This window comes from Mustela nigripes, chromosome 16 (assembly GCF_022355385.1).
Source record: "Mustela nigripes isolate SB6536 chromosome 16, MUSNIG.SB6536, whole genome shotgun sequence".
NCBI lineage: Eukaryota > Metazoa > Chordata > Mammalia > Carnivora > Mustelidae > Mustela > Mustela nigripes.
Genome location: NC_081572.1, coordinates 42,987,408 through 43,000,892, shown reverse-complemented (window position 1 = coordinate 43,000,892; position 13,485 = coordinate 42,987,408). Strand labels below are relative to the sequence as shown.

General features: G+C 39.4%; 1 pseudogene; it reads right to left on the bottom strand.

Moving 5' to 3' along the window:
- Positions 1–1,672: 1,672 nt before the first annotated feature.
- LOC132003475 (tubulin alpha chain-like) lies at positions 1,673–3,182 on the bottom strand (annotated as a pseudogene).
- Between the last annotated feature and the right edge of the window lie 10,303 nt (positions 3,183–13,485).

Sequence of the window (13,485 nt, the reverse complement as noted above, 5' to 3'; positions counted from 1 at the left end):
CACAAAACAAACTGAGGGTTGCCGGGGGGAGGGGGTTTGGGAGAAGGGGGTGGGATTATGGACATTGGGGAGGGTATGTGATTTGGTGAGTGCTGTGAAGTGTGTAAACCTGGTGATTCACAGACCTGTACCCCTGGGGATAAAAATATATGTTTATAAAAAATAAAAAATTAAAAAAAAAAAAAAGAAAAGGGGAAAAATTGTTTAAAAAGGGGAAGAAAAAAGTTAAAATTGAAAGACTAAAGAATTGTGGGGGGAAAACATGAATTTTATATACTATTTTGCCTTAGCACTGGAGTTTTGTAGTTCTCTATGATCAGTAAACTTGGTCTTTTCTGGATGTTTTTGGCGATGTGAGGTGGGGCCTCTTGCATTGATTCCTAGGTGTCTTTGCCTGGGTGGAACTGCACCTCTCTTGCCAGGGGCCAGGCTAAGTCATCTTTGGTTTCTCTGTGTGGCTTTTGTTCATTGAAGATTTTCTGCACCACTTTAGAAGATGAGAATGAAAACGGTGGCCTCCCAATCTCCAGCTCTAGAGCAGAAAGCTCAGGGCCTTGCTTCTCAGCGCTCCTTCAGAAAAAGCAATCACTCTGTCTCCCTGGTCTCTGTCCACACTCAGTGCTCATTCAGCCTGTGACTGAGCATTTCTATCTCATGCATATGACCCCATTTCGAGTTTCCAAATCCTGCAAATTCCTATGGTGCACCCATGCCACTCCTCCCAGGGGAGGAAGGGGGTGTCTCCCTGCACTTCTGTTGCTTGCTGGACCCCTACTGGCAGAGCAGTCACCCAATCATTCTGGGGTTCATGGTATATGCCAACACCAAACTGAAAGCTCACTCCTGGGCTCACTGATTTCAGGCAGCTTCCCCTTTCCAATGCCTGAGAACTCTGTCTCACTCAGGCACCCCCACTCACTCTGTGACCCCCAAGACCATACTGTCCCACCCAGGATTCTGCCCCACTTCACCACCAGAGTGCCTCTCAGGCCTTTAAAGCAGACTTCTAAAAGTTCTGATTTTGTGCTCTGCTGCGATATCACTCCACTGTTGGCTTATGGAGGCTCTGTACCCCCACAGCTTATCTTTCCAAATATCACCTTGAATTCACATCTCCACACCTCCTACCTTGCAGACAGTGGTCACTTTTCTATTTGTAGAGTTGTACTTATTCTTTTCTCAGATCTCCAGTTGAGTTTGCAGGTGTTCAGAATGATTTGATAGCTATCCAGATGAATTCCTGGGACCAGAGGAAACTAAGATCTCCTACTCCTCCACCATCTTTGTTGGTCCTCAGGTAGATCTTTTTATTTGTTTAGGACATCTTTAATTTCTTTTGGCAAAGCTTTACAATTTCAGTATTGAGGCTTTGCTCATTTTTGGTTAGATTTGTTTCTAGATGTTAAGGGGTTTTGATACTATTAAAATGGTATTTAAAATATTTTATTTTCTAATTATTTGTTGCTAATATAATACATATAATTTTTTTTCTTTCTTTCTTAAAACCTTTACTTTGAGACATGGAAAAATCTTACAGGTACACATAGAAAAGTAAGACATGATAACAGTTAAAAAGTGAAGACAGTATAACCAGAAAGCTTTAATGTTTGTCAGCAAATGTTTAAGCTAAAGTTCTGAGTGTGACAAACTACAGGGCTGAAAGGAATGGTAATTAGTATTCCTCTCCTTCTTCACCCTCTCCATCAACAGAATCCACACCAACCTCCTCATACTCCTTCTCAAGTGCAGCGATGTCCTCATGAGGCTCAGAAAGCACTCCTCCCTCCATGCCTTCACCTGCATACCACTTGGCATACATTAGGTCAAACTTATGGGCCAGGTGAGCCCAGGCCTCAGCAATGGCTGTGGTGTTGCTCAGCATACACACAGCTCTCTATACTTTGGCCAGATTTCTACCAGGTACCACAGTAGAAGGCTGGTAATTAAGGCCAACTTTGCAAGTCAGTGAGGCACTGGTCCACAAACTGGTTGCTGCACTTGGTCTTGATGGTGGCAATGGCATTGACATCTTGGGGAATCATAGGCAGCAAGCCATGTAGTTACCATGCCAAGGATCATATTTCACCGTGTGGCTGGCTGAACCAAAGCACGCAGTGGTGATCTCTGATACAGAATGCTGGTTGGGGTAGGCTTTCTCAGCAGAGATGACAAGGGCATATGTGGCCAGAGGAAAGTGGATACAGGGATAGGACATCAGGTTGGTTTAGAATTCTGTCAGATCAACATTCAGGGATCCATCAAATCTGAGAGAAGCAATGAAGGAAGAACAATCTGGCTAATAATGCAGTTGAGGTTAGTGTAGTTTGGACATTTAATATCAAGGCTTTTTTTTTTTTTTTTTTGAGAGAGAGAGAGTGAGAGAAAAGGAGAGAGGGAAGTGCACATGTGCACTTGTAAGTGGTGGGGGGCAGAGGGAGAGAATCTTTCAAGTGAGTGGTGAGTGTAGGGCTCGATCTCACAACCATAAGATCATGACCTGAGCCAAAATTCAAGAGCTGGGTGCTTAGCCGACTGAGCCACCCAGGTGCCCCAATATCAAGGTTTCTGCAATAGCTGTCATAGACAACCTTGTTGTCTACCATGAAGGCACAGTCAGAGTGCTCTAGAGTGGAGTTGGGAGTGAGGGCTCAGCTACAGCTGTGTAAACCTGAGGGGCTGAGTAAATGGAGAACTCCCAGCTTGGAATTCTTGCCATAATTGAAAGAGAGGTGTTCCATCAGTATGGAGGTGAACCCAGAGCCAGTTCTGCCTCAAAAGCTGTGGAAAACCAAGAAGTCTTGAAGACATGTGCTCTGGTCACCCAGTTTCTGAATCGGTCCAAGACAAGGCCAATGATCTCCTTGCCAATGATGTAGTGCCCTCAGGCAGCAACTTCTTGCCTGGGATGAGGTTCTCAGGGTTAAAGTGCTGGTGGTAGGTGCCAGTGTGAATTTCATCAATGACTGTAGGTTCCAGGTCTACAAACACTGTCCTGGGCACATACTTGCCAGCATCCATCTCACTGAAGAAGGTGTTGAAGGAATCATCTCCTTGCCCAATGGTATTGACACTTGGCATCTGGCCATTAGGCTGGATGCCATGTTCCAGGCAACAGAGCCCCCAGCATGCATTGCCAATCTGGACACTAGCCTACCAGCGTGGATGAAGATGCACTCATGCATGGTAGCTACAGGCTAGCAGACACAGGTAATAGGAGCAGACACAGGATCCCTTTTACCATCCCTCAAGTAAAGTAAGTAATGCACTTATAATTGCTTCTTATAAATTGACCTTGTATGCAGAAATCTTATTAAATTTATATCCATTGCTTTATTCAATTATGTTATCTGTGAAAAAAAAGACATTTCTACTTTATTCTTTATAATTTTTATAGCTTTTATTTCCTTTGCGTTATTGCACTGGCTAAAACTATGTATTTTGGGGAGAGGAACAATCTATTTCTGACACATCTTCAGAAATTAAGACATATTAATACAGGGACTCTCTCATTGGTTAGAACAGTGTCAGAAATATAGTAAGAACTCCTACTTGATAAATGAATAAATATTGTGTTTAAAATATTATGGATATTGGAATCATAGATACCAGGGGTCAAACTCCAGCTCTCACCTTTCCTAGCCCCATGCTTTAGAACAAATTACTCAGTTTAGACTCAGTTTCTATTTCTATTTCTGTAATATGGAAACAATAATCATACTTTTCAGGATAGTCATGAGAAAATTATGCATATATATGAAATTATATATCCTAAAACATCTATAGTTATTATTATTATTGGATGAGCTCACACAGAGAGAATGTCTATAGAGTGAGAAGAGGACTATGAAAAGAATCTTCTGCAACATTTTTTAAATAACAGACATGTTTATTAAAATAAGTTTTTGTTGTTTAGGTCAGGATGTTATTGCTGGTATCGCTTCTCGGCTAAGATCAAGTGGAGGATGTTATTGCTGGTACTCAAAGGTCATGGTAGGACTTAATAAGTTTTATGCAACATTTTTATTTTTTTTTATTTTTTATTTTTTTAAGATTTTATTTATTCATTTGAGAGAGAGACAGTGAGAGAGAGAGAGCATGAGCGAGGAGAAGGTCAGAGGGAGAAGCAGACTCCCCATGGAGCTGGGAGCCCGATGCGGGACTCGATCCCGGGACTCCGGGATCATGACCTGAGCCGAAGGCAGTCGTCCAACCAACTGAGCCACCCAGGCGTCCCTATGCAACATTTTTAAAGAACAGGCAAAAAAATCCAACACAGGAGTCTGAGAGTGACTGAAGGGTTGGGAGGAAAATAGGATAGGTTAGAATCACAGAAACCACAAGAAGAGCTTCAAGAAGGATGTATTAGTAAAAACCCTTTCAATTTCAAGCAATAAAAATCCATCTCAAATATCTTAAATTAAAAATAGGAAGTATTAGTTCATATGGTGGGAAAATCCAGAACTGTTTTCAGGCATCACTGAAATCCAGTTTCTAATTTGTTCTGTTGAATTAATTTTTAAACTGGTTGTCCTCACATGTTCATAAAAATGGTTATCAGCAGCCTTAGATTTGCATAATCTTTATAATCATTGATTTTTTAAATCTGCCATTAAAATCTCAGTTTAAAAAATCTGGGGGGAAAATCTAAGAAAAGTTTTAATTGACTTGGTATAAACTATATGCCTGTTTCTGAACCATCCACAAATTGAAGGGGTGGTGAATATTTGATTGATTAGGTTTGGATCATCACCTGTCCCTGGAAATAAAGAGGTGGAGTCAGCCACATGTAAACCAAATGGATTAAGGACAGAAGGGTGGTTTCCCACAGAGATGTTGGATGGACAAAATATGATCACTACAGAGAAAGTGGTCAACAGTGTCAATGTTGCAGAGAAATCAAATGACATAATAAGTAGAAAGTATATATTGGATTTGGCGTCCAACTATTCTTCATTGACCTTAGGGAGATTTCTTTGATAAGAATGGAAGGAACCTAGACTTCAGTGGGTTGAGGAAGGGCTTGAAGGTTAAGTGCAGGGCTTGAAGGTTAGACTGAACAAATGGACAATTATTTCAAGGAATACGATTGTGAAGGGAAGGATTTCTCTTTGAAGTCTTGACTGTATTTAAAGAGTGAAAGGAAGGAGCCAATATATAGAGGAAAACAGAAGCTACAAGGGAGAGATTAGATTATAGTCCTCAGGGTCTGAGGAGGTAAGAGAGATTGAGATCAAGAATATGTAATAAACTCGGGGGCACCAGAGTGGCTCAGTGGGACAAAGCCTGTGCCTTCAGCTCAGGTCACGATCCCAGGGTCCTGGAACCAAGCCCCACATTGGGCTCTCTGTTCTTGGGGAGCCTGCTTCCTCCTCTCTCTCTGCCTGCCTCTCTGCCTACTTGTGATCTCTGTCTGTCAAATAAATAAATAAAATCTTTAAAAAAAAGAATATATAATAAACTTGGATGATGTGTTTCCTACACTTTACTGAGGGCATTTCCTCTAATAGCCTCTATTTTTCATGGAATAAAATAAATATTGCTAAAACCAAAGAATGGTGGGATCATAGACTTGACTGTGCATAATGAAAGTTTGAAAAAATTGTTATGGACGTGGAAAAGAGCAGACAACAAACACATAGATAGGTTTCCAAGTAATATAGAAGTCCATCTGAGGTGGAAGATCATATATTTTTATTGGTGTTAGCACATGGAATTATATGACTTTTTCTTAGCATAACTCTGGGTTCCCAGGACCTAGCTAACTCAGGCTTTGAACAATAAGATACCAGATTTTCTTTTCTTTTTTCTCTTTTGTATCCATGCTGAGGTGATTGGAAAGAAAAACTTAATGGGAATCTTTTTTAAAATTTTTTAAATTTTTTAAATTAACGTATAGTATATTATTAGCCCCAGGGGTACAGGTCTATGAATCGCCAGTTTACACACCTCATAGCACGTACCTTCCCTAATGTCCATAACCCCACCACCCTCTCCCTCCCCCCCTCCCTCCGCAACCCTCAGTTTGTTTCATGAGATTAAGAGTCTCTTAGTGTTTGTCTCCCTCCCGATCCCATCTTGTATCATATATTCTTTTCCTACCCCTCAAATCCCCCATGTTGCCTCTCAGCTTCCTCATATCAGGGAGATCATATGATAATTGTCTTTCTCTGACTGACTTATTTTGCTAAGCGTAATACCCTCTAGTTCCATACACATTGTTGCAAATGGCAAGATTTCATTTCTTTGGATGGCTGCAATACACACACACACACACACACACACACACACACCACATCTTCTTTATCCATTCATCTCTTGATGGACATCTAGATTCTTTCCATAGTTTGGCTATTGTGGACATTGCTGCTATAAACATTTGGGTGCACGTGCCCCTTTGGATCACTACATTTGTATCTTTAGGGTAAATACCCAGTAGTGCAATTGCTGGGTCATAAGGTAGCATTATTTTCAACTTTTTCAGGAACCTCCACACTGTTTTCCAGAGTGGTTGCACCAGCTTGCATTCCTACCAACAGTGTAGGAGAGTTCCCCTTTCTCCGCATCCTTGCCAGCATCTGTCATTTCCTGACTTGTTAATTTTAGCCATTCTGACTGGTGTGAGGTGGTATCTCATTGTGGTTTTGATTTGTATTTCCCTGATGCCGAGTGATGTGGAGCATTTTTTTCATGTGTCTGTTGGCCATCTAGATGTCTTCTTTGCAGAAATGTCTGTTCATGTCTTCTGCCCATTTCTTGATTGGATTATTTGTTCTTTGGGTATTGAGTTTGATAAGTTCTTTATAGATTTTGGACACTAGCCCTTTATCTGATATGTCATTTGCAAATATCTTCTCCCATTCTGTCAGTCGTCTTTTGGTTTTGTTAACTGTTTCCTTTGCTGTGCAAAAGCTTTTGATTTTGATAAAGTCCCAATAGTTCATTTTCGCCCTTGCTTCCCTTGCCTTTGGTGATGTTCCTAGAAAGAAGTTACTGCAGCCGAGGTCGAAGAGGTTGCTGCCTGTGTTCTCCTCAAGGATTTTGATGGATTCCTTTCTCACCTTCAGGTCCTTCATCCATTTTGAGTCTATTTTCATGTGTGGTATAAGGAAAAGGTCCAAATTCATTTTTCTGCATGTGGCTGTCCAATTTTCCCAACACCATTTGTTGAAGAGGCTGTCTTTTTTCCATTGGACATTCTTTCCTGCTTTGTCAAAGATTAGTTGACCATAGAGTTGAGGGTCTATTTCTGGGCTCTCTATTCTGTTCCATTGATCTATGTGCCTGTTTTTGTGCCAGTACCATACTTTCTTGATGATGACAGCTTTGTAATAGAGCTTGAAGTCTGGAATTGTGATGCCACCAACTTTGGCTTTCTTTTTCAATATTTCTCTGGCTATTCGAGGTCTTTTCTGGTTCCATATAAATTTTAGGATTATTTGTTCCATTTCTTTGAAAAAAATGGGTGGGATTTTGATAGGGATTGCATTAAATGTGCAGATTGCTTTAGGTAGCATAGACATTTTCACAATATTTATTCTTCCAATCCATGAGCATGAAACATTTTTCCATTTCTTTGTGTCTTCCTCAATTTCTTTCATGAGTACTTTATAGTTTTCTGAGTACAGATTCTTAGCCTCTTTGGTTAGGTTTATTCCTAAGTATCTTATGGTTTTGGGTGCCATTGTAAATGGGATTGATTCCTTAATTTCTCTTTCTTCTGTCTTGTTGTTGATGTAGAGAAATGCAACAGATTTCTGTGCATTGATTTTACATCCTGACACTTTGCTGAATTCCTGTACAAGTTCTAGCAGATTTAGAGTGGAGTCTTTTGGGTTTTCCACATATAGTATCATCATCTGCAAAGAGTTATAGTTTGACTTCTTCTTTGCCGATTTGGATGCCTTTAATTTCTTCTTCTTGTCTGATTGCTGAGGTTAGGACTTCTAGTACTATGTTGAATAGCAGTGGTGATAATGGATATCCCTACCATGTTCCTGATCTTAGTGGAAAAGCTCTCAGTTTTTCTCCATTGTGAATGATATTCACGGTGGGTTTTTCATAGATGGCCATAGAGATATGTGCCCTCTATCCCTGCACTTTGAAGAGTTTTGATCAGGAAAGGATGCTGTATTTTGTCAAATGCTTTTTCAGCATCTCTTAATGGGAATCTTAAGGTTTTTTCTGAGATGGCCATGGAGATGAAGTAGTTTCAGGCCTTTTCAAATATTACCCACTAGTCAATTTACTTCTGTGTGCTGAAAAAGATATCAGTGCCCAGCTGAACCACAATAGTATTAGGGCCATTTATTATTAAAGTCTTTTGCTTTTGTTATTTTGTGGATGCAGAAGAAAAGAAGAAATATATATGGAAATTATTTTTATAGTCCTTATTTTTAAGATAAGCAGAAAGTAGTTATTGATTCATGCCTCAATCATTAATAACTGTCATTAAATAGTAATAGTGCAATAAAAGTCCAAGAGACCAGAACCTCCATAATATAGAGCAGTATTTTTTAAAATACTTTAAAAAAATCTTATTAGTAAATATTTAAGACCTGTAGGTACAATGTTGACATAATAGGTAGCCATGTATCTAGTCTTAGTTTAAGAAAAAAATTACCTAGGGACACCTGGGTGGCTCAGATGGTTAAATGGCTGCCTTCAGCTCAGGTCTTGATCTTAAGGTCCTGAGATTGAGTCCTGCATTGGGCTCCTAGCTCAGTGGAGAGTCTGCTTTTCCCTCTGCCTGCCATTCCCCCTGCTTGTGCTCACTCTCAATTTCTCTCTGATTAAAAAGAAGAAGAAGAAAGAAAAAAGAGAAAAGAAAAAAAAATTACCGAGATATAAAAACCTCCTACATGCCCCTACTTTAATAGAAACTCTATTCTAAATTTCATGTTTATCATTTCTCTGCATTTGTTTATATTGTATCTAAGAAGAATAATATTCTTCTTCTTGCTTTTAAATTTTATAAATATGTTTTATGCCATGTGTATTCTGTTGCCTTTTTAATGCTTAGTTATTATTTTTGAAAATTCATCTCTACTGATAAGTGCAGCTCTATCTAGTTAATTGATTTTTTTTAAAAATTTATTTTGATTCCACTTTAACATACAGTGTTATATTAATTTCAGGTGTACAATATAGTGATTTGACAATTCCATACATCATCCAGTGCTCATCATGACAAGTACATGCCTTAATCCCCATCACCTAGTTCACCCATCCCCCATCATTTCCTCATTTGTTTTGTTTTGTAAATTCCACATATGAGTGCAATCATATGGTATTTGTCTTTCTCTGACTGACTTATTTTTTTTTTAATTTTTAATTTTTAATTTTTTTATAAACATATATTTTTATCCCCCAGGGTACAGGTCTGTGAATTGCTAGGTTTACACACTTCACAGCACTCACCATAGCACATACCCTCCCCAGTGTCCATAACCCCACTCCCCTTCTCCAAGCCCCCCTCCCCCCAGCAATCCTCAGTTTGTTTTGTGAGATTAAGAGTCACTTATAGGGGCGCCTGGGTGGCTCAGAGGGTTAAGCCTCTGCCTTCGGCTCAGGTCATGATCTCAGGGTCCAGGGATCGACCCCCGCATCAAGTGGTGAGCCTGCTTCCCCCCTCTCTTTCTGCCTGCCTCTCTGCCTACTTGTGATCTCTGTCTGTCAAATAAATAAAATCTTAAAAAAAAAAAAAAAGAGGCACTTATGGTTTGTCTCCCTCCCAATCCCATCTTGTTTCATTTATTTTTCTCGTACCCACTTAAGCCCCCATGTTGCGTCACCACTTCCTCATATCAGGGAGATCATATGATAGTTGTCTTTCTCTGCTTGACTTATTTTGCCAAGCATGATACACTCTAGTTCCATCTATGTTGTCGCAAATGGCAAGATTTCATTTCTTTTGATAGCTGCATAGTATTCCATTGTGTATATATGCCACATCTTCTTTATCCATTCATCTGTTGATGGACATCTAGGTTCTTTCCATAGTTTGGCTATTGTGGACATTGCTGTTATAAACATTTGGGTGCACATGCCCCTTTGGATCACTACGTTTGTATCTTTAGGGTAAATACCCAGTAGTGCAATTGCTGGGTCATAGAGCAGTTCTATTTTCAACATTTTGAGGAACCTCCACGCTGTTTTCCAGAGTGGTTGCACCAGCTTGCATTCCCACCAACAGTGTAGGAGGGTTCCCCTTTCTCCGCATCCTCGCCAGCATCTGTCATTTCCTGACTTGTTAATTTTAGCCATTCTGACTGGTGTGAGGTGATATCTCATTGTGGTTTTGATTTGTATTTCCCTGATGCCAAGTGATATGGAGCACTTTTTCATGTGTCTGTTGGCCATCTGGATGTCTTCTTTGCAGAAATGTCTGTTCATGTCTTCTGCCCATTTCTTGATTGGATTATTTGTTCTTAGGGTGTTGAGTTTGCTAAGTTCTTTATAGATTTTGGACACTAGCCCTTTATCTGATATGTCATTTGCAAATATCTTCTCCCATTCTGTCAGTTGTCTGACTGACTGATTTTGCTTAGTATTATACTCTAGCTCCATCCATGTCATTGCTAATGGCAAGATTTCATTCTTTTTGATGGCTGAGTAATATTCCATTGTGTATTTATGCCACAACTTCTTTATCCATTCATCTATCAATGGACACTTGGGCTGCTTCCATAGTTTGACTATTGTAAATAATGTTGCAATAAACGGGGTGCATGTATCCTATTGAATTAATGTTTTCATATTCTATAGGTAAATACCCAGTAGCATGATTGATGGATCATAGGGTAGTTCTATTTTTAACATTTTGAGAAACCTTCATACTGGTTTCCTCAATGGCTGCTCCAGTTTACATTCCAACCAACAGTGCACAAGGGTTCCCTTTTCTTGCATCCTCACCAACACCCATTGTTTCTTGTGTTGTTGATTTTAGCCATTCTGACATGTGTGAGGTGATATCTCATTGTCGTTTTGATTTGCATCTCCCTGATGATGAGTGATATTTGAGCATCTTTTTGTGGGTCTTTTGGCCATCTGGATGTCTTCTTTGGAGAAATGTTTGCTCATGTCTTCTGCCCATTTTCTAACTGGAATATTTGGATTTGGGTATTGAGTTTTATAAGTTCTTTTATATTTTGGATACTAACCCTTTATTGGATATGCCATTTGCAAATATCTTCTTCCATTCTGTAGGTTGCCTCTTAGTTATTATTTCCTTAGTTGTGCTGAAGTTTTATTTTGATGTAGTTTCAAGAGTTTATTTTTTTCTTTTGTTTCCCTTGCTTCGGGAGACATTATCCAGAAAGAAGCTGCTACAGCCAATGTCAGAGAAGTTACTGCCTGTGCTCTCTTCTAGGATTTTTATGGTTTCACATCTCACATTTAGGTCTTTCATCCATTTTGAGTTTATTTTTGTGCATGGTAGAAGAACATAGTTCATTTTCATTCTTTTGCATGTTGCTGTCCAGTTTTCCTAACACGATTTGTTGAAGATATTTCTTCCCACTGGATATTCTTTCCTGCTTTGTCAAACATTAATTGACCATGTAATTGTGGGTTTATTTCTGGATTTTCTGTTTCATTGATCTATGTGTCTATTTTTGTGTCAGTACCATACTCTTAGGATTGCTACAGCTTTTTAATATAACCAAGTCTGGAATTGTGATGCCTCCAGCTTTGCTTTTCTTTTTCAAGATTGCTTTGGCTATCTGGGCTCCTCTATGGTTCCATAATAATTTTAGGATTGTTTGTTCTAGGTCTGTGAAAAATGCGGTTGGTATCGTGAGAGGGATTGCATTGAATATATAGGTTGTTTTGGGTAGTAAAGGCATTTTAACAATATTTGTTCCTCTACTCCATGAGCATGGAATGTCTTTATATTTCTTTGTGTCATCTACAATTTCTTTCATCAGTGTTTTATAGTTTCAGAGTACAGGTCTTGCACCTCTTTGGTTATGTTTATTCCTACCTATGAATTTATTATTTTTAATGCAATTATAACAAGTTCATTCATTTTTCACTGCTTGACAGTATTTCATCATAGGACTGCATTGCAATGTATTTATTCATTCTCTCATTTTTGGTGGGGAGTTACCCACAAATATTTTAAAATTTGTTTTATTTATTTATTTAAAATTTCCCCTACCTTATTGAGAATGCTCTTAAGAATAATTTTATATCCTACCTAGATAGTATCCACCTTTCTGCCCAGGAAAAAATTAAGTAGTGTATAAGGAAACTCTTGAAAAGCCAATATTTCATCTAAAGAATGTCTTATGTCCAATAGTGAATAATATTTATGAACCTCCTCCCAAGTATTTATTTCCTCTTTGGCTAATTCTCTTATTCCAATATAGGGGCAGTAAGGAGGGTAGTATAATGCTTTCCCTTACCTCTTAGTTCAATTTGCCAACAAATTAGCCACATTTTTGAGGGGAGGGGATGTTTCAACTCTGGTTCATCACAATGCTGATTAATATGAAATGATTTTGTTCTTGTTTTAAATAAGTGTGGGGCGCCTGGGTGGCTGAGTTGGTAGAGCAACTGCCTTTGGCTCAGGTCATGATCCCAGAGTCCCAAGATCGAGTCCTGCATCAGGTTCGCAGCTCCATGGGGAGTCTGCTTCTCCCACTGACCTTCTTCCCTCTCATGCTTTCTCTCACTCTCTCTCTCTCAAATGAATAAATAAAATCTTTAAGAAAAAGTAAAAAAAAAATACACAGGTGTGAAAGAGTTATTTAAACTTTGCAGGGGTTTGTTTTATTTTTTTAGATTTTTTAAATTTATTTGTCAGGGATAGAGGGAGAGAGAGCGAGCCAGCACAGGCAGATAGAGAGGCAGACAGAGGCAGAGGGAGAAGCAGGCTCCCTGCTGAGCAAGAAGCCCAATGTGGGTCTCGATCCCAGGATGCTGGGATCATGACCTGAACCACCCAGGCGTCCCTAAACTTTGCAGGTTCTAAGTTACTCTCTTTGCTTTCACCCTCTCCAGCATAACCCAAAGAGAATCCTCTCTTGCTTTAAAGGTAGTGCTACAGATATAGAGTAACTTAATATCTACCCATCTACCATGGTTCATATGTGCACCACACATGAACTAGGACATTCTCTATCTTGCTGTAGACTACTAGTGCTTCATTAGTGTGCTTGGCTATGATAGGTTGCTAACCAATAACCCTAGTGTTTGCACTGATATGCAGAGTGGAAGAAGATGTGTATTTCTTTACAACTCTAGGCAAATACTTCTTTTTAAAATTTTTTTTATTTATTTGTCAGAAGGAGAGAGAGATAGGGCACAAGCAGGGGGACCAGGAGAGGGAGAAGCAGCTTCTTGCTGAGCAGGGAGACCAATCTGGGTCTCGATCCCAGAACCCCAGGATCATGACCTGAGCTGAAGGCAGATGCCTAAAGACTGAGCAGCACAGATGACCCCAAATACTTCTCTCTTAAAGCCAAAAAACCAAGAAAAGAAAAG